A 23,231-nucleotide genomic window follows, 5' to 3' on the forward strand; every position below is an offset into this window, starting at 1 on the left:
TTTTGAAGTTGGTTATTTTCCTAGGCTTTCACTGATGTGGATTTTTTCTGGAAACATCTGTTAGTATAAATTAGGCTAGACTTTTTTTTTTTTTTTTTTTTTTTTTTTTTTGCCATTTGAGTACCGGAATTCACTGCTACAGGAAAGATGGGATTAGAAGGAGCTTTATATCATTCATGCTTGGATTGAAATGTATTGAAATATATCTTGAACCTATTTGTATTTGAACCAAAATGTATTCTGAAATTAATACTTTGTAATAAATGGGCAGTGGTTGCCCCATATTTTTAGTAGGTAACATACAAAATATGTTCAAAAAGCATGGCTATGGTATTGTAGAGATTGTCAATAAATAATTGGTGTGCTATTCTTGCATAGGGGCCATGCTGATATGCTCTGTATCATTCGAATTTTAGTATATGTGCTGCTGAAGTGAGCACAGGATTGTCAATAAATGATACTGACAATTGAACCTCCATCCCTATAACCCAATACTTTTGCTTCAAACACACATACCTAGTTCCTGCTATCCATAATTGCAAAACCACATTGTCCTTAACTAATCAGATTGACCTGTATCTCTCCCTTCACCCTGCCTCTTGACATCTTAGTCATTAGAACACAAATACCACACATGAAATCACTTCTCCAAGAGCTCTCACTAACCACTCTATCTTAAATGTGTAAGCTTAATTGGCTTTCTAACCTATTGTCTTGTGATAGATAATTGTCTTGAGCCATCAATAAGTTACTATTTTCTAGAAATCAAGAGTTAGTTTATGCTTCTTAATAGTCCAAAGTGTCATGTATTTCCTTGGGATGTTTTCTTTTTTTGCTTTGGCAATCAGTAAATACTTGGTGATTTTTTTTTTAAGGTAATTTATTTTGAGAGAGAGAGAGAGAGAGAGAGAAACAGAGAGCATGAGCAGGGGAGGGAGAGACAGAATACCAAGCAGGCTTCACACTGTGAGTGTAGAGCCGATTTGGGGCTCAAATTCATGAACCATGAGATCACGACCTGAGCCGAAATCAAGAATCTGATGCTTAACCGCCTGAGCCACCCAAGCTCCCCAATATTTGGTTATTTTTAAGCATCCAATTGAACTAGACATCTCATGCTGTCTGTGAAGCAGTAGGTTAAAGGAGTAATGTGTTTTTGCTAATGGCACATGACTGTCTTTGTTGGTTGACTGATAGTCACTTTGGTGGTGACTGAGAGGTGCAGAGAAGCCTCTGCTAAGAAGCTAGAGAAAGGAGATACACAGTCCAAAGGAGCACAACCATTTCACAACTGTAGTTTTGTGGAGAGTTTACTCTTACTTGTGGGAAGCTTCATATTCGTGCTGACTGGAGAAGAGCTAGCAATTCCTATTTTACAAACACAATCTAGCCTCAAACCTATACACTGAGGTTTCTCCAGTCTCTAGATGACCTGGCATTCTAGTCATTGCTGTGTTATTGAGGGAAAAATGAGCAGGCTTTGGCATGGTGAACCCAACCTTCAACAGTTAGGATGTCAGTGGAGAAACAATTTTCAGGGTCTACATCCAATTCATTACAGAATATATTTACCGTAGTTCATTTGTTAGATTTTTCCCTTTAGAAATGATTTTTGGTTTCCATGATGACTGGATAGATTTTATTTATTAGCCAACATAATGAGCTGGTAGCTTGTTACAGAGAGCTACTTATATTAGCTATGTATTCTTGGGTAAGTTGCTTCTCTAATGATCAGGAACTTTATTTGGAAGGGGGACTTTTGGAAAATGTCAAGAAGAACTGGTGAATTGCAAGTGGAAAGGAGAGGGAATTACAACTTTTGCTTTCACTGAACAAGATGAAAGGAGGCAGATACTGCGTACCTGACTGATGATGATAGGCAATAATGGCGCCCCCCCCCCCCCCCACACACAAAAGGACAAAGAATTAGAGAATTGAAGGTAACATGGGGCTGCTTGGTAGGAGAAAGGAAGGCATGATGTTAAAAAACTTATTAGTGGTGTTGCCCTCCCCATATACAAGCTAAAGTATTCACATTGGGTTCAAAGCCCTAGAGTCCTTTGTGTTCCATTTGATCATGTGCTATATTTTCCTTCGAAGTGATGTCCTCAGCACTCTCCCTCTATATTCTTTCCCAAGGTGATCTTACTTCCATTATATCAGTTATTGTTTATTAACTACCCCAAATTTACATTTCTACCAAAACCTCTATTTGAAACTGCTCACCTATATATCCAGTTGTCTTGTCAGCAACTTCACTTTGATGCCTTATAGGAGTATCAAACCAAAAAATGTAAAACTCATTCTATTATTTTCTGCTTGATAAATTTACTTCTTTTCTAGTGTTCTCCATCTCTAGAATATACCCTGTACTTCGTCCATGCCAGGGATTGTTCCTCCCCCTCCTTTGACATTTGGTCAAGCCAGATACCCTGACTTATTTTCATTCTCTCTCATTACCTTTCACGTATAGGGTAAGCTGATCTCCTAAATATTTCTGAATGTATCCTTTTGCTCCATCTCTGCTATCAGCATAATTCAAGCCATTATGATCATCTTTCACATGAACAGCTAACTGGTCTCACCGTATCATTCTTTTCCCATGCCAATCCATATTGCAAATAGAAGCCACAGTGAGATTGAGAGACAGATCCTATTAAATTTGTCCCTGCTTAAAATTTGTTGATAGCATTTCATTTTCTAAAGATCTGCATATTCTTTTAATGAGAGCCACAAAAATGGTGGGCAATCACCTCTTGCCAGCCTTGTCTCATACCAGTCTTTCTTTACCTCCCTATATTACAACCTCACTGCTCTTCCTTTTTGGTTCCCTAAATGTATCAAGTTCCTTCCCATATTAGAATCTGTACATGCTTCTTCCTTTATTTGGAATACTCTAAGGATTTTCTACTTCTATTCTGTTGTCACCTTAATTCAGACAGCTTCAAATGAGGACATCCTTGATGCTATGGATTGAATTGTGTCCCCCTAAAATTCATATGTTGAAGCCCTAACACCCAGTGTGATGGTAGTTGGAGACAGGGCCTTTGAGAGGTAATTATGTCTAGACAAGATTATAAGAATAAGGCCGTCATGATGGAGTTAAGTCCTATATAAGAGAGATAGCAGAGAGTGTTCTGTTTCTCTGCCCATCTCCCTCTCTGTATCTGTTTCTCTGCCATGTGAAGACACAGCAAGAAGGCAGCTGTCTACAAGTCAGGCAGCGAGAAATTACCCAGAAACCAATCCTACTGACACCCTGATCTTCAACTTGCAGCCTACAGAATTGTGAAAAAATAAATTCCTATTGTGTAAGCCACCTATTCTATATTATTTAGTTTTGGCACCCTGAGCTAATACACTTGAGTAGCCACAAACTAGTTAGGGTTCCCTTTTATACATTCTCAGCGTCTTTGTACTTTTGTCTTTGTCTTCTCTATTGAATTTTAAGCTTGGTGAGGCCAGAGACAGGTTTTATTTTTCAACACTGTTCTATTTCCAGTCCCCAACACAGTGTTTGGCATATAAAAAACAATATGTTAAATGACATTTGTATGAAATATACAATTAGTGTACTTCCTTACAAAAGATAAGACTTCTATCTTGGTCTAAATTTTTTAAATAAAACCTCATCACAAAAAGGTATCCTTTCCTAGAGTCCTTTGTTTTCATAGATGGTTTCTTCTGTTTGATGCCACAACAATAATTTTAGCAAACAGACTAAGAAACCTGGCAGTGAGGATTGGGTTACTGAAACCAAAAATCTTCATCAGGGCTCTTGTTCCTAGGAAAAATGACAGAAGGTGCCAGGGTTTAGTTTTCTCTAGGGTTTTACCTCCAGGTTTTTATTTCTGCTTTGACACTTTCTTTGACCTTTATGTATAAGGTCTTTAAGGTGAAGGGTGGTATCTTTGGTATTCAGGTAATGATAATATCCAGCTCCATGTTTATCATTATACCATTGGTCATCCCTTGCTTGTGAGTTTATCTAATAAGTTTACTAAAATGAGGCCCAGTTAACTCATTCTTAAAATTGTTAAAATTGTTCTTTTTAGAAAGATGGTTAAGGAGCCCAAAGTCCAGGTGTTGTTCAATGGACCTCAACATACCTTTGGAAAATTTATGGAAAAGAGCAGGGATGCTATAGCTTGACTGAAGATGACAAAATTTCTGACCAAGAGTGAGTTACCCTTTCTCCATTCTCTTTAGGAAATCTTTGACCTCTCATATAGAAATGTTACAACTGAGGAAGGATTATATACTCTCCATACTTAGAGCTCAACTTAAGTTGTCCTGTCAAGGCTTTGATATATGTGTGTGTGTGTGTGTGTGTGTGTGTGTGTGTGTGTGTGTGTGTGTATGTATATACATACACACACACACACATATACATATATATATGCATATATATGTATATATATGCATATATATATGTATATATATATATATATGTATCTTAGTTTATTAATGTTGCTGTAGTGAATTACCACAAACTTAGTGGTTTAAAGGAACACAAACATATTACCTTAAATTTCCTGATATCAGAAATCCAAAACAAGACTTACAGGTATAAAAATCAAGGTGTCAGCAGTGTTGGATTCATTGTGGAGTCTCCAGGAGAGAATCTGTGTTCATCTTCCAGAGGCTGCATGCATTCCTGGGCTTGTAGCCACTGCCTCCACCTTCAAAATGTACCATTTTGTCTTCTCCTTCCATCATCATCTACCCCTTTCTGATCCTGGCCCTTTTGTCTCCCTCTTAATAAGGACTTTTGGCATTCTGTTGAGTTTACCTGGATAATCCAAGATAATGGTAATCTTCCTACCTCGAAGTCCTTAACTGAAGTGTATCTGCAAAGAGGCCCTTTGCCATGTATTTTAACCTATTCAAAAGTTTGGGGATTAGTACATGAACATCTCTGCAGAGAAGGAAAGGAGGTGTTATTCTGTTTATCATGGCAAAATAGATCTAACAACTTCATATTTCTAAAAGTGCCAGTTAGACAGGATTTAATTCAAGAAGCAAAAGTTACATCATGCCTTTTCCTCTTGGTGCTTTACTGAAGGTCTCAATTTTCCCACATAATAATGCCATCATCAGCTGCTTATTATCAGTCTCTTCAGTTAGACACCTATGTTTGCTCAGATGAGAAGGGTAATCATTTGTTAGCTTAAGTTAGATCACTGATATGATGGAAACTACCTATGAACCTGTAAAGAGAGTTAAGACTTTTTTTTTTTTTTTTTTTTGAGATTGGGGCACCTGGGTGGCTCAGTCAGTTAAGCGTCAGACTTCAGCTCAGGTTGTGATCTCACGGTTTGTGAGTTTGAGCCCCATGTCGGACTTTGTGCTGACAGATCAGCATCTGGAGCCTGCTTCAGATTCTGTGTCTCCCTCTCTCTGCCCCTCCCCAGCTTGTGCACGCTCTCTCTCTAAAAATTAAAATAAATTTAAAAATGTGACATTGTGCATTCTGTACTTATATTTGAAATTTAGGTGTATTATAACTAAAAAAACAATGTAAATTAGAAGTAAGTAAATGTAATCCAACTCAGCCTTCAAAACACATCCTAAATATTAGCTCTTTCATGAAATCAGTGCCAACTTCCCTGGGTGGAACTAGGTACTGCTCCCACCTTGCTGTGATAGCATGATGTGCATGACTCCATTGTAGCATTGACTACATTGATGTGTTGGTCTGTTTACGTGACTGTCTCCCAAGCTACCTGCAAGATACTCAAGGGCAAGGACTCTGTCCTGTTTTTCCTAGTGGTAATGCTGCCTAGAACAGTGTCTAACGTATACCTACTGTATTGCTGATAGTTTGTGAGGCAATGAATTCTTTTGCAAAGAAGGATGCATCAGAAGCAGTATTTCTCAGCACAAAGCATATTTCAATACGTGATCAGGACAGGTGCACAGCTACAGATTCAAGAGTATTGATAAAGAAAAGTATGCCTTCAGAGAAGTATGATGGGTTATAAGCCTTTGAGTGAAAACTTAAAATACTATATTAGTTGAGTAGAAACGAGATCCAAATAATTGGAAATACATAGTTCTATAACTAGGTTTGGATGATATGGATCTAACAAATTTATCCCACCAAGAATGTTTAAACTCAATCATAATTGCTTTCAGTTTACTTTTAAAATACCATGTTTTTAATTTCTTTAAGCTTTATAGATATATAGCTGATATATAAAGATTGCATGTATTTAATGTGTACATTTTGATGAGTATGGACATATACATATAATATCCCCATAATCAAGGTATTAAACATATCTATAACCTCCCCAAATGTCCTTGTGTTCTTGTATGGGTGTGTATTTTAATGGTAAGAATACTTAACATGAAATCTAGTCTTTTAACATATTTTAAAGTATATGATACCATATTCTTAACTATAGGCACTATGTTATACAGGGTCTCTAGAACTTCCTCATGTTTCATGATTGAAACTTTGTACCCATTGAGCAACAACTTCCCACATCCCCCTTCCCCAGCCCGGTGGCAACCACCATTCTGCTTCTATGAGTTTGACTATCTCAGATACCTGATATGTTACCATATATAGTATATGTCTTTTTGTTACTGGCTTACTTTGCTTAGCATAATACCTTCCAGGTTTATTCATGTTAGTGCATATGACTGAATTTCCTTTTTAAAGACTGAATAATATTTAACTGTATGCATATACCACATTTTCTGTATCTACTAATCTGTTGATGGACATTTAGGTTTTTTCTGTATATTGGCTATTGTGAATAATGCTGCACTGAACATGGGGCACAGATATCTCTTTGAGATTCTAATTTCATTTCTATTTAATAACTGCTTTCACTGCTTGGTTATTTAGCAGTTATCACACGGTTTCTTTAAACTCTGCTTCTTAGAGGTGTGAGCACCAAAAAAGCCTTTGTTATAGATAGGGGTCCCTGAAGTCCCAGAATCTGGGTAATGGGGTGTGAGGGTCTTCAGCCACTATATTTTTAATAACTCTCCAGATCACCCTAGCAGATACTTTCTCGAACTCCTGAGAATATCATAGTGATTTCCAATACTGATTCAGTATCCGAATCACTTGTGGTGCTTTAGAAAAACAAGAATCAAGGAACCCACCTGAGATTCTTATATAGGAAGTCTAGAGAAGGGTTTGATTAACTTTGAAAAGTCTTATGGGGAATTGGATTTGCAGCCACTGTTGGAAACATATGGCTAAGTTTCAGCATTGGGTGACTGTTGTTCAACTGAGTGATTGAGAGGAGAGGACAGTATGAAGAAGCAGGTCTGAAATGGGGGGTATTAAAGCTATCATCCTCACAAAACTGTTTCCCACTTGTCAACTGAATCCTTGGTGTATCCAATGCCAGTACGTCTTTCAAGATGATGATTAAATGAAATAATGAATAAAATGAAACTAGAACAGTTATTCCAAAAAATAGGTACTAAATTACTATTGGTTTACCTCCTGTTGTTGTTGTTAACTCATGTCTGGAAGGTGTAATAGGCTCTTCTGTGAGGGCAATGTTTTCTCCTGAAGGATAAGGGTCCTTATGCTTATTACATTTGTATTTTGTCACAAGTAGGAGGGGTCAAGTGAGTTACTATAATAAAGTGAGAGAGAGAAAGAGTGTGTGTGTATTATATGTACATGGTGATAACCATATGTAAATAGGCACAGAGATACACATATAACCATCCATCTACCTATTTGGCATTTCACTGCATTATTGTCAGCAGTCATTGGGAATTTCTTGGGGAATGATTCAGAAGTGATCAAATGGAAATGATACTCAAATTTTTCTCTTAAGGAAAAAAAATTAAAGCATTTTTTTGTTAAATATTTATTTTTGAGGGGCAGAAGGGCAGAGAGACAGAGAAAGAGCAAGCAAGCGCAAGCGAGCAGGGGTGTGGGGAGACAAGGGATGCAAAGTGGGCTCCACAGGTCTTGAACTCACGAACCATGAGAGCATGACATGAGCACAAGTTGGACGCTTAAGCAGCTGAGCCACCCAGGTGTTCCCCCGCCAAACAAAAAAGCCATTCTTGTCATTTTCTCATAACTTATTAATCTAGGGGGAAAGCAACCATAAAAGGCATATTCAGAAAGCTAGTTGGAATATATTAGTTTTTCTTTCTCTAGGTCATTTTTTAAAACTTGGAAAAGAGCAAGATCTTGTGAGGCAGAAAATGAGAGGAAGAGATTTTTCTGTTTTTGTCTCTGGTCTCTTTAACTGTTCTCATGATGCTTCAGAGGCTCCTCTTTTCCCATCTACCCCTAAAACATTGCTGTTCCCAGGTCTTGATACACCCCATCCATTCTTCTTGGGTGGTGTAATTCACTCAAATTTTGCTTAAAATGATGTATTTAATGACTGAAAATTTACGTATCCACCTTGGGGGCATGTATGTATCCCAAACTTAGCGTGTGTACAACTGACCTGAATATACATGCATCAAAATGGGCTCTATTTCCTGTATTTTCCGGCTCTGTAGATTGCACTTTTGTGTTTTCAATTACCCAAAGCAATAAACATGAAACCTTCCTAGCCAACTCCTGCTCCTCATTTCTCACACCGAAGACCCATATTTTCTACTTGCTTAATTAAGGAATTTGAAACTGTCCATTCTCTTTTCTCCTTTCCCTTCCCTATCGCCTTAGTTCACACTCACAACATCTCATGTGGAATACCACAAGAATAAGTTTGATTCTTTGCACCTCCAGGATTGCAGTCTATCCTCTCGATTGATGGATGTGATTTTCCTGAAACCTAGATCTCATCATGAGATTCTCCTGCACTGTCTCCCCAAACTTCAATTACTTTCCATTGTCCATACCTTTAAGTCCTTAATTTGTCATATGGAATCGTACAAGTTTGGGTCTCTTGGTTTACACCACTGCAGACTTTTCCTCAATACTCACTGAACCTAAAACTCTAGTATTCTAAACTCTGTATATCCTCAAATACCTGAGGCTGTTTCATGTTTCCATACCACTGTGCATCCATTGACTGCCTTAGCTTGTAGTGCTGTTCTGCCTTTCCCTCGCTGCTGATGAACACCTTCTTATCTTCCAGAATCACTTCACACTACTCAGTGACAAAAAAGAATGAAATTTTATCATTTACAAGAACACGGATGGAACTAGAGTGTATTATGCTAAGTGAAATAATTCAGAGAAAGACAAATACCATGTTTTCATTCATGTGGAATTTAAGAAACACAACAGATGAACATAAGGAAAGGGAAGGAAAATCAGATAAAAACACAGAGGGAGGCAAACCATAAGAGACTTAAATGCAGAGAAAAAACTGGGTTGCTGGAGGGGTGTGTGTGTGTGTGTGTGTGTGTGGGATGGGTTAAATGGGTGACTAAGGAGGGCGCTTTTTGGGATGAGCACTGTGTATCATAGATAAGAGATGAATTACTGGGTTCTACTCCTGAAACCAAGACTACATTGTATGTTAACTAACTTGAATTAAAAAAAAAATCACTTCATGGTCAGCTTCATTAAGGATTTGTTAAGACCCCATTCTCCAGCGGAATTGAGTAATTCCATCTTTGTGCTCATGCTTATACCACATTTTTTCCCCAAAAGTGATGGACCATATGAGCGTAGTGGAGATGCTGTGTGTTGTCACATCTCGGTGTTCTGATTGAGTATACGTATGATTCTCCTTTAATATCCTGATCTAGAACTGTGTATCTCCACTGGCATTTTCCCAGAAATTTATTTTCTACCAAACTAAAGGGAGTGTTCCAAAATACTCTTAGTACTCTGCTTTAGGAAAAACCAATTCAAGTTCACAAAGTACACAAATGAGTGTCTGCTTACTTAGGTTTATTACCAAACACTGACTAGAGTACATATTTGGCATCTAGCATGCCAAATGTACTGGGCTCTGGAGTTCAAAAGTTCAAAATACACAGTCACTCCCTTCAGAGAGTGTAGTCTAGAAGAAATGAATGGGGAAATTCATTAAACAAAATGATATATTTCAGGATTTCTCCTAGCTTCAACTTTATGAAGACCTTTTAATGTGTATTTTGAGTTAGGTAGCATATTTTATGCATGTTTCTGGTTTGGTATGTCAGACTCAGAAAATGTGCCACAGTTATAGATTCTATAGATTCTTTATTCCAAATTGAGGAAGGAGGAGGTTTATTTTCTCCCATTTGGATTACATACGGTTCAAGTTCTCAGTTTTCTAGAGCCACACTGATTTCAGAAATGGCACTGAACAGAACTATCTTAACCTTGTCAACTTGCCTGTGACACTTGAAGGCACTAAAAGCCTCGACCATCATATCCAGCTATTTGTTAGGTGCTGCTCACTGTATCTAAAATCCTCAAATTAGGGCAAGCCTCTTACTGAGCAGGAGGCAGCACTGTGGGCACTACAGGCTACTCACTAGCCACTGCCTAATGGCTATTTCTAGCCCATGAATCCTGGAAGAGAGATAAGAATGATACTCATTACTTGTATGTTCAGTTCTGTACAGCATGCACTGTGGATAGGTTAGAGAGATACCAGAAGCAGAGAAACTGTCCTCTCACAGCAGCTGTAACAAGTAAGAAAGTGGAAACTTACAAGGGTGACTTGGTTCTTCCCTGCTGTTAGCTGATTTCCCTTAGATACGTAAAGTTTCTTGGGGAACATCATTTAGCGGTATTAACCAAATGCTGGCTTGGCACCTTCCTTCAGCCACTGTCTTCAGGGCTGGTACCCAAATATAGAATTTGAAAGCTCATAGTATTTCCAGATAGGAACCTACTAAGTTAGTGATCATTGGCTTCCACTGTATGCCAGCCACTTTGCTAGTAAATAAGCTTTGCAGTCATTTTTTTCTGACATGTTGGCCACCTCCCTGAGCTACAGATCCCTTATGTAAATGAATCATACAAGTCTGTGTGGGAGATTGGTATCTCGTCAGCCCATCTCTGAGCCTAAGAAATCCCTTCTTTGTCAAGTGTCTGCAACTTTGACACAGTCCTTAATTCCCCTCCAAGGTCTTCCTCCTCCTAGCCTAGGGGACTTTTCATCATGGAGGTGTACAGCTTTGGCATTTCTCATCCTGTGCCCTGCCCACCCCTTGCCAAATCTACAGGGAGTCCTTTCTGTTTCTCCAGCTAAGAGAGACTTTTAAAACTCAAAGCCAAAAAATGAATCCTTTTTTGTTTGTTTTGGTGTCATCCCTTACTTGAGGCAATGGATGCAGAACGGCTTGACTGACTAAATGTAGCAAAGGCCAAGGGAAATAAGAAAATACATAAGTTTAAAAAGGCTTATTTACTTAAAATATTTTTATATTCCTACAAATTGTTTGGTGAGCCTGGAATTTGAACAAGAGATTTGATAGCCTTATTGGATATTCTGTCTAGATCAGAAGGAGACCTAATAAGACATGACTTCTCTGTAAGTCTGGCAAATCTTCAGTGACTGTGATGGCCATATACCTCTCTTCCATAATCATTAATTGGACAGGCACTCACAACTTTTTCTGCATTTACTCCCTGACTCTTGATGCGTTTGCATTCTAAAGATATGTCAACACCAGAGTCTCCTTGCTGTCTGTGTTGATAACAAAGGCACCTACCTCTTTTTCCATTAAGTAGTAACATCACTACTTTTGCTTGTCTAGAATTAGAATTAGAGATTTCTCTAATTCCCTGAATTTTGAGTCCTTTAGAAATCTTGACTCTGGTCACATCCCTTCTTGAATAATGTAGTGATGTTTAACCTTACGTAACAAAGGTAAACCATAAAGAAAATCTGGCTTTAAAAGCATGGCAAATATTTGGTTCCACATACCTTCTGAAATTTGAACTTTGGGACTGGAGCATTACTTACCTAACAGTTCTAAATCAGTAAGTGAAAACTGCTCTTTTGGCTCACCATGGCTCACACTCTGCAAGCTAAAGGAGTCCATACTCCCGATTCTGGCTAAGCATCAAAGACCAGCAGAGAAGTCACTGTAGACACTTGCAGCATGCATTCAAAATGGAGTCCATGTATCGTGTGAAACTGCAGAAGTCAACTAAAAGTGGAATATGGTGGGAGTTGGATTTTGTTTCTATATGTGTTCATTACTGTGACTCCCTTAAGGCCAGGAAGTAAATATTATTCATCTTTGAATTCCCAACTCCTAATAGGAAAAAAGGTGTCTGACAATAGGATGCACCAAATCACTGTTTATGTAGGTAGGTTGAGCTCAATCATTTTCCATACTTAAAACATTTTTCATTTATTTATCAAATCTTTACTGGCTACCTACTATGTAATAAATGTATTAGGTACTTAGGGTTACCAGGGGAGCTCAGCCCACGAGTTTAAGAACTTCATAACCTGAAGAGGCTGATAGAGTGAAATTGAAAGAACATTTTTTTAAAATAGTTTATGTTTATATTTATTTTTGAGAGAGATGGAGCACAAGTGGGGGAGGGGCAGATAGAGATGAGACACAGAAGCAGCAGGCTCTAGGCTCTGAGCTGTCAGCACAGAGCCAGATGTGGGGCTCAAATCCATGGAATGCGAGATCATTACCTGAGCTGAAGTTGGGAGCTCAACTGACTGAGCCACCCAGGTGCTCCAGAACAATTAATTTTTGAATAAAGACTTGGACTCTGTTGATCTTATCAGCTGGGTCACACTGGACACATCACTTGCCCTCTCTGGTCCCATTTCTTCACCCAACAAAAAAGTATAATAACTACTACTTCACAGGATAGTAATTAATAAAGATTAAATGAAACTGTATGGGATAAATTTTATTTTCAATTATCATAATCCTCCAACTATTTCTTCATCACTACCCTATAAATAAATAGGACAAGAAACAGATTTGACTCACTGAGATGAGAACAGTGTGGTTCAGTGAAGTTGAATAATGTCTTCAGGCTCATACAGCTAGGAAGTAGCAAGACAAGACTCCAAACTAGTGTTTGTAGAATGAGAGCCATTTCCCTTTCACGTCTAACCTCCTGGGGCTTAGATTCTATGATGAAAGTCAGTCACCTTCCGTCAGTGTAATCTTGCTCATACCAATCATACCAATCATAACTTCCAGGTGAGGTCTTACTCCAAGCTTCCCCTTTCATAACAGATTGAGAATCTTCCTGATCTTGTCTTGGTCTCCTTCCATGGGCTCCTGGGCTTTTATTTGTTGTGAATGGTTTGGAAGGGACAGAAATGTACTTGGTCAGGCTCAGGTTCTGGAAGCAATCTGCCTTGACTTCAATGGTTTTCCTGTTGTCAGTGTGCCCAGAAGACTAAAGCAATGGGTCCTCCCAAAGAAGGAGCAGAATAGATGGATTTCACATGTAATTGACTGAAATTGGAGATCCCCAGGCTTCCATCATTCACGACCTCTACAGAGAACTAATACTTAGAAGGAAGGGTATCTTGCTTAATCATTCCCTCAACCTTTTGATCCTCTTCCCTGTTGATTATCACTGCTTAGCATATTTTTTGCTGCGGAGAAAGTGGGCAGGCAGCTGCTGCAGCCTGTAGTTGACTCTAAGGTTGCTCCTTAGGGAGTTGGCAAAGGATACCTTGTGAAGCTGAGGATTTTTAAAAATGTGTTTGTTTCCTTCACCCTGGAGAGTCTGAGCAATCAGTCCTGAGCTTTTTTTTCCTCTAAACTGTTGATGCTTATAAAGAAAATAACTTAATCAATATGTGAAAGTGGATTTTTGTTTCTAAGCATTTTTAGCTTTGATAGCTAATTTACATATATGTTACAGGAACTTTGTAAATTGATTTGGTGGCTTTGTTCTATGCAGCTTGTACTTACTGATTGTGTTTCAAGAATGCTTTTGTTAAGTAATACAGGCTACAATTTCCTTAATTTAAAATTGATAACTGCTCATCACTTTTGAAAAGCTACAGTTAATTATGTGATTATCTGGCCACATTTGGAATATGAGGTGATAGAAATTTGCCATTTTCTTCCAAATATTGAGTGTCTAGACTCTCTCCCCCAGGAAGCCCACTCTGAATCACTGACTCACATAGGCTAAGATAGATAGGCATTCATAGGCTCTGCATGTCAAAATGGGTATAGTGAAATGATTTCTTCTATGTTATAAATATATCTTTTAGGGTCACTCCTCCCTCTTAGTATATCCTAGAACAGAGATGAAAATAGGTCTCATTTCAAGTTCTAACTCTGACCTATTGATAGTGGGCCCTACTGAAATCCCTGTTGGGAAGGATTCTGAGGCTGTATCCAGTAGAGGTGAGTGCCTTGATTGGTTAGCATTGTGTACCATGAGTGGGGCAAGAGTTAAGCATGGTGACATGCTGGTTGTTATCCCTGTTGGACTATAAAGCCTTATCTGTGTCTGCCTCACATGGAATGGTAGAGACTAGGCTGTTAGGTATTTGTTATGGACAGAGTCTTAAGCTGGGTACCTCTACTCTCTGCTAAGTCCTTTTTACAGAACTTTAGGCAGGTTTCCCTTAGAGTAGTCCTAGTGTGATTTATTAACCTGCCCTGGCAGATTATGTCTGTGTATAAATAATTCACTCTCCAATATATTGGATTTTCACATCTCCATGCCATTACTAAAGCTATCTCCCCTATCTGAAAACACTGTCCTTTCTTTTGTAATTTGTGGAATTTTTCTCACTCTTCATGGACCACCTCAAATATGGTTTCCTCCTCTGTACAGCTTTCTCTGACCTTCTCAGGCAGAACAAATGTCTCTCCAAAGCAATCACTTGAATCTCTGATACCACACCTGCCATAATGGTCTGTAATTACATCTTCACCTTCCACAATCTAGCCCAGAATATTAGACCTATGTTTTTAGACTTGAAGTGGTTTAAACATTGTTGAAAAAAACCTATAATTCATAACCTACAGCCATTGAACTTCTAAAGTATATTTATAGAAAATACAGTGGGTGCAAATGTGGTGGCAATGGTTGCTAGGAGAGTAGAAGGAAAGAGATAGTAAAGAAAAAAGAAAGACATAATTGATGCAGAGTGTGCAGAGAAGATAGTAAAACTATATAAAATCAAGGACACTTACAGAAAGGAGAAATCCAGGCTAATACAGATACTCACATGTACAGATTGTTCATACTGTCAGTGAGAGGACAGAGTCGATTCTGCTCTGGGTGTGTGTGTTCAGTAGACTCAAGGCTTCTTCACCAAGTATTTGGCAGCAGTAGTAAATTTTTCATTGGTCCGAAAAGGATTAACTGAGGGTTCAGATAAGCTGGAAAGCACATATCCCTTCTAAAGGTTTTCAAATTCTGTTTTAAGAATACTGTGTAAATCTGGGTGCCAGGGTGGCTCAGTAGGTTAAGCGTTCGACTTTCGATTTTAGCTCAGGTCATGATCTCATGGTTTGTGAGATTAAGCCCCACACTGGGTTCTGCACTGATGGTGTGGAGCCTGCTTTACATTCTCTCTCCCCCCCCGCCCCCCCCCCCCAAAATAACTAAATAAACTTAAAAAAATACTGTGTACATCATCAAAGCAAATGGGTGGACTGGAAGAATTGAACTCCAACTTTGAAACACTTCTGCCTGCGCTGATCAGTTTCAGTAGGCCTGTGTAGATGTGACTACCCTGTCCAGTATATTGCTCTCCATTGTCCTGGAGAGAGTACCCTTTTCTGGGTAGTGGCCAGTTCCCTTAAAATTACCTGAAACATTAGAGTTTATAAAGAAATTTCATGTGCTTTACTTCAATGAAGCCTTCTCAAAAAAGATTAAAAACAAAAACAAAAACGTAATGACATTGAATTCCATTTCAAATATGGTATAACTCAGAGGTTCAGCAACTAGTTCAAGGCTGCAGAAAACAACACAGCTTGCCTTTAAACTTAGATTCTCAATGTACTACAAGTCCCATGCCCTATACTTAAAACTTTGATAATTCTTGATCTTCCTTTGACTTCATTATTTTCATTTTATTAACTTTATATGCTCCTGTTATATTTCTTTCTTCAGAATCTAAGCCCCTTGAAGTGCTTATAGAAGCCCACATGGTACTAGCATCACATCATTCCTTGTTCTTGGTAGACATGTAATATACATGTTTCATGAGGAAATAATAAAAGAATGTAGGGATTAAAGAATAAGAGAAATAATGAACTTACTAAACACACAACTATGCCTATTGAGATGGTATCCATTTTCTAGGACACAATAATGTATGCTAAAAAGTAAAGAAAAGTCCACCTGAGATGCTCACTTAGCTGAGGAGACATTATGAAGGAAGAAAGGAAGATACCAGAGATTTATGAAGGAAAATTGTCAGACTTCCTCAAATAGAGAATTTCAGATGGACAAGGTAGCCTTTGGAAAGGTCTGAATGGCAAGACCTGGCACTGGGTCAGAAGCATTAGAAGAATGAAATTGGACAATCCATTAAACGGAAGGCTTTTAGAAATGGAATTGTGAACCCTTGCATCCACAATAAACAGCCAGACCTAAAAAACTAAAGGTCAGCTTTAAACTGTGATAAAAGGATCTACATTAAAAAGGTAGAACTATTTAAATGGTCAGGTGAATCGTGAGCTAATGTGAATTGGCTGAGGTGAATTGCCTTCCTTAGGGAAGGCAAGGATAGGAAGCAGGGATGGGGGCACCAGGTAGTGTTGTCTGTGCTCATGGAAGGAAAGGAAGGAGGGAGAAAGGAACTAATATTTTCTAAACCCTGTCTAGGTGCCAGTAGTATGAATGCAAAGTGTTCAAATGATAGAAAATTGATAGGTTTAGTGGTATCAGAAGCGACAGAACTGGTGTAAATCCAGCCATGCTCAACTTTGCTCAGGTTCTCGAACAAACGCACATCTCACACACTATCTCATTTTCAAGATTGGGCTGTCTACTTTCTCCTTCCTCACCTGACACTCTTTACTAACCCACTTTATGGCTTTATATTTTTTGGCTCTCGGTAGATGACCACCTTACAAATTGTTCTCTGACCTTCAAACATAAGAAGGGCATTCACTTTTTTTTTTTTTGTTCCTTTGCTGCTACCAAATATGGTGAGTCCAAGCTTGTTCTGCTCACTGCACTAGAGACCAGGAAATCGAGAGACAAGATAGGGTAAGGAAAGGGACTTCATTCAGAAAGCCAGCAAACTGAGGAGCCAGTGGACTGACTATTGTCCCAAAGAGCAATCTCCCCTCAGCATGGAATTTGAGCTTCTTTTATGTTAACAAAAAGCAGAAGCAGGAGGGTGTTGGAGTCAAAAGGTGACTGATGTCTGTAGACATCCATGGAAAGTTGTATAACTTCTTTGTCCTTGGTCAGTTGATATTTGCATATAGGAATTAGGTCATGTCATTCTTGTAAATCTTAATGTAGCATAGTCATTTCTGTATATACTTATCTCCTCAAATGAAGTAGTTTTGGGGCAAAAAAGAAGTTTTTGCAAATCTCAGCTGTAAAGCAAAATTCTTTTCATAATTAACATGCCTATGTTGGGGGCTAATCAGAAGTTTCTAAGCTATGGATCACAGCAGCAAGGGAAATAGAACCAAGATAGAGTACATGCTAAGTTTCACCCTGTTATAATATCATTTAGTGGTATTTCACATACTCAGTTGTGCTAATTAGTTTACTTTTTGTCTCTTATTATTTTGTCTCTTATTAACTATGAGCTCCCTAAAGACATGGGCTGCATCTATTTTACTTTTTGTCCCCAGCACATAGCATAGTACAAGGCACACAGTAGTTGTTCAGTATAAATATATTGGATGAATAAATAATTGAATGTTATTTCTGACTTGCAGCTTATGCTTTTCTACTTGTATTTGTATCTCCCTCAGCTCTTCCCTTCTTGGCTAAGCCATTCTCCATTTGGCTTTGGGGGTAATTCTCTTTTCTTCATCTCATTTGTTGTGTTTCATGTTAAGTGTTTTGGATTAGATGCTAAAACACAGTATTCTAGGATATCAGCTACTGTATACCAAGCTGCCAGTGGGCTGACAAATGAAGAGAAGGCAGTTTGGTCTGTTCTTGCTAACATAGATGTCCTATATGATTCTTTTATATAACCATTATTCATCAGATGAATTTCTTTACCAGTCAGATTAGAAGTACAGTACATATATGAGATGACTTTCTGACAGGGTGGAGGGGAATGTGATTAATGGTGTGAATGAAAGTACCATTAAAATAGATTTTCATGGGGCACCTGGGTGGCTCAGTTTGTTAAACATCCGACTCTTGATTTTAGCACAGGTCATGATCTCACAGTAGGTGAAATCAAGCCCTGTGTCAGGCTCTGCGCTGACAGTGTGGAGCCTGCCTTGGATCTCCTCTCTCCCTGTTCCTCCCCGGCTTGTATGCACATGTCCTATCTCTCTCTCTTGACTTCTCTCTAAAAGTAAACAAACATTAAAAAATAATAAAATTTTCGGGGCACCTGGGTGGCTCAGTCGGTTAAGCATCCGACTTCAGCTCAGGTCACGATCTCGCGGTCCGTGAGTTCGAGCCCCGCATCGGGCTCTGGGCTGATGGCTCAGAGCCTGGAGCCTGCTTTGGATTCTGTGTCTCCCTCTCTCTCTGCCCCTCCCCCATTCATGCTCTGTCTCTCTCTGTCTCAAAAATAAATAAATGTTAAAAAAAAAAAAATTTTGGGGCGCCTGGGTGGCGCAGTCGGTTAAGCGTCCGACTTCAGCCAGGTCACGATCTCGCAGTCCGTGAGTTCGAGCCCCGCGTCAGGCTCTGGGCCGATGGCTCCGAGCCTGGAGCCTGTTTCCGATTCTGTGTCTCCCTCTCTCTCTGCCCCTCCCCCGTTCATGCTCTGTCTCTCTCTGTCCCAAAAATAAATAAAAAAAAAACGTTGAAAAAAAAAATTAAAAAAAAAAAATTAAAAAAATAAATAAAATAAAATTTTCACCTTGAACAATACAAAATTCTACTCCATATGAATAAAATACATTCTACCTACAAATAAAGTCCTTGCTTCAATCTTCAGAAAATTACTTTCTAATGAGCTTCCTGGGTTATTGTGCAGGGCCCCGCTGGGGGTAGAGTTGATGAAATGACAGAAACAAAGCACATAGATTGTTGGCCACACTTGAAAGAGCTTACAACATTGTAGGATATGATTAACACATGTGAAACAATTAAGAAAACAGGAGGCGTGCTGTTTCATGCTAACTGATGAGTCAAGAAAATAAATATAAAAGGATTCCAAAGAAGGTTGACAGGCTCACTCAACAAATGTTTATTGATTTTTAGTTGTGTGTGAAACATTGTATTCAGCCTGGAGATGCCAAGATTAAGACAATTAGTCTCTGCTGCTGAAGAGGTGCCAGTGTGTTGAGAATACCTGTATGACTTGTGGCAGTGATGTGAGGGACAGGAAGGCTGAGAAGTACACAGAGAAATTCTCTAGAAGTCAGGAAGGCTGCATAGAGGAACTAACTTTTGATCCAAGTGTTAAATCATGTATAGCATTTTGTACTTATCTCAAGAAAAAGTAGGGTGTTTTGTTTTGTTGTTAACCGTGTCTCTACTTCTCATTGACTGTGCTGGTTAATGACTGATAATATTAGCAATGGATGTTACACAGTGAGGACAATGAAGAGATGACAAGTGTCATAGTTGATACAACCTTGTAGAAACATTTAAGTGTAGAAGCTTACCACCTGCTACTTCTACAGATTAATTGTAATCTAACATTCTTTTCCTTTTATCTTCTAACATTACTTGGACTTTAATATATTAGTTATATTATGGTGTTATTCAATTATCAGTTATACTTTCATATATTTATATCCTCCTAATGTATTGGGTTTTTTTGAGAGCAGGAATTACATTTTAAGCTACTTTAAGGGGATGAAGTAGGAAAAATGTTTATTTTATGCTTACAATATTATAAGAACTCTGCTAGGTGCTTTGTATGATATTATATTTAATCTGTTTAATAATCCTTGAAGTATGTTGTGTTAACCTGTTTCACAAATGTGTAAATTAAGGTATAAAAAAGAACCCCAAAAACCTAAATGTGTTGCCCAAGGTCATATACCTAAATAGTAAGTGCCTGAAATGTGATTCAGACATACATTATTTGCATCATCTCCTCTTTTCTATCGTTTGACAAAATGGTAATTTCAAAACATAGAATATATTTTTGTAAAGGACAAAAAACTGATAGTACTCTTTCAAATAATTTTTTTAAATGTTTTGAGAGAGAGAGAGACAGAGTGTGAGCAGGGGAGGGGCACAGAGAAAGGGAGACAAAGAATCTCAAATAGGCTCCAGGCTCTGAGGTCAGCACAGAGTCCACTGTTGACTTGAAATCACAAACAATGAGATCATGACCTGAGTCAAAGCTAGACAGTTAACTGATTGAGCCACCCAGGTGCACCCTCATAGTACTTTTTCTTTAAGACCTTTGTCTCAATTAATTCACAAGATAACGTGTCATGTGCCAAGAATTTTGGATTCTAAAAAGAAAAGACATTCATTGCTTTCATGGAAATTACCAATTAGTAGCAATAAAGTATCTTGAGACAATTGGGAAATTTCTGAATTCATCTCTTTGAGGAAGCTGAGGGTTCTAACAAGTCCACAACATCTTATTTCAATAGAAATTATAGTCAGTCACCTTTCTAGACCCTCTATCTCTTTTAGGCCAGAGGTCTTCCTATTGGAAGCTGAATTACATTTTCCTTTTTGCAAATAGTAGCACTATTTTTTTTTTTTTTTCTAGGCAACCATAACCTCAGTGCTATTTCTAAATTTTGCCTTTAGGGATATATGTATTTTTAAAAATATGTTTTTAAGCTATGCGTTTCAAATATTAGGGGAATAACAGCCTGATTTACTGCTGCAAACTTTAGATTTGAAATAACAATGTCATTGAGCTACTGGTTCAAATAATGGATCAAAGGTCTTGGTTCTTCTTTTAAGAAAAAGTGAAATGTGAAAGAACACATTCTACTTGGAGTGTGATTAACTCATATTGAGATGCTAAGGAATATCATTCACTGGTAGATGAAGAGGCAGAACAAAGCAATAGTAATTTTAGTAATGGAGACTGGGTGAAATATGAAGAATATAGTAAATGCATACTGATTTAGTGTGGAAAATACACTTAAAAGATTTTAAACTTTTGCCTAGGTTTCGTATGTAGCTTTCTTAACCTGTGGAACACTATATACTAGAGATGTAATAATCACTTCTCTTCTCCCCAGGTTTCTCCTCTATCTTTAAAACTTAGTAGTTTTCCATTGCATGAGGACAATCTTAACCTCTTCCTATGTTTCAATTGTTCCTTGAAGACTTACTATATATCAAGGAGTGTTTTGCATAATCTTCTGTTGCCTTGATCTTACCTTCTTATTTCTTGCTTAATCAGTTAACTTATTTCATGTTTCTTTAATCTCTTCTTTTCTAATAGGGTCTTCCTATTGGAAAAAAAAACGAAACAAATTTTCTATTTTGACTTTGCTTCTGCTTTTACCTCCTTTCTACTTTGCTTGCTCTTCCCCAATATACAACTCACCTCACTGTAACCTGTGCTTGTAACATTTTGCCTAGAAACATGTTTTTATTAATGTTCCAGTGGCTCCACAGATGTCAAATCTTATCTGACTTGGACCTTCTTACAGCATTTGAATTTCTTGACACTCCTCCCCTATAGAAATTCTCTCTTCTCTTGACAACACATATTTTAAACTGTTTCTGCTCTTATCCCGTGACTGCTCTTTTTTTAGTCTCTTTCTCAGATTAGTTTTCTTTGTTCCTTATCTAGGAAGAACAGCAGAAAGGTCAGTGTGGAGAAGGGGCAGAAGGAAGCTGAGAGAAGACAGAGGCCAGAAGACTAGGTAAAGCCTTGGAGGCTTTGTTAGGGGCATTGGTTTTCATCCTCAGAGCAGCAGAAAGACTTTGAAGGGTTTGAAGCAAGGGTATAATGTGAACTGATTTTCAACTTGAAGTATAGACAGGCAAGCAGAAGTAGAGTGACTATGAGAAAAGATAAGCTTAGATAAAGGGGGATAGTAGGTTGGACTAGGATAGTAGTAGTAGAAATGAACACAAGTGAACATATACTCAAGGTATACTTAGGACATAGGTGATGGATTGTATGTGAAAGGTAAGAGAAGTAGTTTATAGCTTGAGCAACCTGATAGATCTCAGGGCCACCTGCTGGGCAAGGGTGATATTTGGGTTACATTAATAGGAAGGACATTAGTGAAGCTGGTGGTTAAAGGGTACCTCATTTGGTTTCCTCATATCTCTGTCTCTTCCATAGTAAATGAAACTCAACTGTCATGGTTTTCTAATAGCTTTCACTATATAGAAGCGCCATGACCTTTTGCAGCCCTCATTCTCCTTGACATTGTTGTACATATTTCACAAGATGAAATATGTGACAGCTCTTTAAATATTGAGAAGACTATTATTTGAAAGAAGGATTAGAATGACTTTGAGTGGCCTTAAAAGAATGAGAACTTAGGGAAAGACAGATTTTAGCTGAGAATAAATAAAAAATTTTATGGCAATTAATTACAGAGCATGGCAGGAGAATGGTAGCAAGGTCCAGGGGATCAGAAATGTTTGTGTACTACTCTGTGACCATTTGGAGATTATTGTAGAAGATTTACATGCTGGATGGAGGAGGATCTGGGAAGGAGTGACGCGGTGATCAGTAGGCTCTGTCCTAACTCTGAGACTCTATAGTTTTGTGAAATTCCCATGTTCTTCTTCCTTCCATTGTGACAAATACAGGAAGTGCTGAATAACTATGGCCTGCAGAATCTCTCCTGGATGCTGACTACTTACTCATTCAGAATTTTGTCATTTCTTTGAGTGCATGCATGAGAGCACAATTTATTCAGAACAGTCACTCAGCAGTAAGACACTGAGAATGCATTAATGAAGCTACAGTAATTGAGGATTTTACCCAAGTGTAACTCCCGGCCCTCACTCATGCATAATTCTTTTTCAGTATGGATTGTGCCTTTCCTAGCTAGCATGGAGTGGCTGCCTTGGAAGAACTGCATGTTTTAATTATGTGAGATGTTTCTTGTTTTGATAATCCAAACAAGGGAGTTGTTTGCTTCTGGAAATACAGATTAGTTTTGAAAACCGGATGCATTGGGAGGTAGGAGGCAAGTGATATTCCCCTCCTCAGGTATTTTACTAACTATAAAGCTACATTGTCCCAAGGCTGTCTGCTATGTAAGTAAAGAATAAAGCTTTTCATTTAAAAAAAATTATTCACACTAAATTATTATTTACTTTA

At 38.2% G+C, this 23,231-nt stretch overlaps 1 protein-coding gene and 1 non-coding gene across 17 annotated transcripts in view; one reads left to right on the plus strand and one right to left on the minus strand.

Moving 5' to 3' along the window:
* DLG2 (discs large MAGUK scaffold protein 2) overlaps nt 1-23,231 on the plus strand; it is a 2,097,061-nt gene that overhangs the window by 738,724 nt on the left and 1,335,106 nt on the right. The window lies entirely within an intron of this gene.
* LOC131488934 (U6 spliceosomal RNA) lies at nt 338-440 on the minus strand. The gene has a single exon (XR_009250317.1). It is a non-coding gene; the product is annotated as a U6 spliceosomal RNA (small nuclear RNA).

This window comes from Neofelis nebulosa, chromosome 10 (genome assembly GCF_028018385.1).
Source record: "Neofelis nebulosa isolate mNeoNeb1 chromosome 10, mNeoNeb1.pri, whole genome shotgun sequence".
Lineage (NCBI taxonomy): Eukaryota > Metazoa > Chordata > Mammalia > Carnivora > Felidae > Neofelis > Neofelis nebulosa.